This window comes from Sinocyclocheilus grahami, unplaced genomic scaffold (genome assembly GCF_001515645.1).
Source record: "Sinocyclocheilus grahami isolate Dianchi unplaced genomic scaffold, SAMN03320097.WGS_v1.1 scaffold30.1, whole genome shotgun sequence".
Taxonomy (NCBI): domain Eukaryota; kingdom Metazoa; phylum Chordata; class Actinopteri; order Cypriniformes; family Cyprinidae; genus Sinocyclocheilus; species Sinocyclocheilus grahami.
The window spans coordinates 540,231-542,540 of NW_015505209.1; positions in this window are offsets into that span (position 1 = coordinate 540,231).

Below are 2,310 nucleotides of genomic sequence, written 5' to 3' on the forward strand. Positions count from 1 at the left end.
TGAATTGTTCAATAAATACATTTACATATTTTTAATAAACTTCTCTTTGTATTTATAAGCACTTGCTTAGACACAAATTGACAGTACGTTCTTCAGCTTTCAGGTTTGAGATCATTCTTCAGCAAGGCCACCGGATGGCAGACTGCTGCTGTGATATTACCATGAAAAACCCTTGATCATTGTACTAACTTGCTTAAGAATTTATGCTAAATTTACTTGCATCAAACCTGCTTATAACCACATTATAATGTAATTTGATCATCCGAACCAAAACGCCCATTTAATCTAACAATAATGCAGATTTGGTCCTGCCCTTTATGGGTTTTACTGTGATCATCAATAGCCCTAAATATATGACTATAAGAAAACAGGTCAGTTTAATGTAGGCCAGATGCGCAGCTGATACTTTCTGGCTGAGCAACAGAATAGTACACTGTGTCTCACAGCTGAAACCCACCAATCTAGGGCAAAAATATTGGAGGTAAAGAATACTATTGCAGTAGCATCTATTATTGAATCTGTGTGAAAACAGTTTGTTTTAAAACTTTGTTTAAATACTCTTCAAATCCCTCTAGAAGCATCCTGTTACATATTATTCATCTGTAGTCTGCTTTTGAGACAAAACATCCAGAAATGAAGCATAAAATGTTTCAAATGCTGCATCCTTAAAGGAATATTTTACCCATAAATGACAATCTGATGAAAACGTATTCATCATCAGGCCTTCCAAGCTGTAGATGAGTTTGTTTCTTCATCAGAACAGATTTGGAGAAATTTAGCATTACATCACTTGCTCACCAATGAATCCTCTGCAGTGAATGGGCGCCGTCAGAATGAGAGTTTAAACAGCTGATAAAAACAAAATCACAATAATCCACAAGTGATCCACACGATTCTAGTTCATCAATTAACATCTTGTGAAGTAAAAAGCTGCGTGTTTGTAAGAACCAGATCCATCATTAGGGTGTTTAACTTTAAAATGGTTACTTCTGGCTAAAATTTGGGCTCTTATTTGGACTCTCATTCTGACGGCACCCATTCACTGTAGAGGATCAGTTTTCTCCATTTTTTGTGTGAACTATTGCTTTAAAGGGATAGTCCATCCAAAAAGATTTGAACTGTTTGAATTTGTTCTGCGGAACACAAAAGAAAATACTTTTTTTAATAAGATTTTTAATATGTATTTTTGTCCATAAAATAAAAGTTAATGGGGTCCAAAATTAAGCTAGACCCCAATGTTCTTCAAAATATCTTCTTTTGTGTTCAGCAGAAAAAAATGAATTCATACAGGTTTGGAACGACATAAGGGTGAGTGAATGGCTCCCGTCTATGTACCGTATCACCTCGAGTTTCTAATTATAACACGGAGACCCAGTTTTGTGGGTTCTGGATGATGTGGGTTGTAAAGGGTGTACAGTAGGAGAGGTTTAAGAAGCCAGACTTATTACTGCAGACACTGCCCCACTTCTGACTGACGGAGAAATCAAAGACAAATGAAGGTGGAGACATCTAGGAGGTTACAGTGATTAATGCATCTAGACAACAAGAGAAAGAGAGAGAAATAGAGAGAGGGAGGGGAAGAAAAAGAAAAAGAGAGCATGCTCAGATCCATTATGAAATCTATTCATGCTTATTAAAATCGTATTTCGCACACAATGCAGCACATTCATTACTAGTGAAGAACATTGCAATCTTCTAGTGTTTGGCTCAGGTTCGGAAGTGCTGCTCAATAGCCCACCATGTGTATGATTACTGATAGAGACCAAACTTTCTGATTGTATGTATTGATTAAATGCAAGTGTTCGCCAATTAATCCCTTCCTACACAGCAGTGGATCTGTCATGCTGAGAGGAGGCAGATATCAGTCCTGCCACTTTAGATTTTCAGCTCCTACATGATACACTTCTTGCAGTATACATTATAGCTATCTATTATACATTGTACATTCTTTCTTTCTTTCTATCTATCTATCTATCTATCTATCTATCTATCTATCTATCTATCTATCTATCTGCCTGTCTGTCTGTCTGTCTCTATCTATCTATCTATCTATCTATCTATCTATCTATCTATCTATCTATCTATCTATCTATCTATCTATCTATCTATCTATCTATCTGTCTGTCTGTCTGTCTGTCTGTCTGTCTGTCTGTCTGTCTGCCTGCCTGTCTCTATCTATCTATCTATCTATCTATCTATCTATCTATCTATCTATCTATCTATCTATCTATCTATCTATCTATCTATCTATCTATCTATCTATCTATCTGTCTGTCTGTCTGTCTGTCTGTCTGTCTGTCTGTCTGTCTG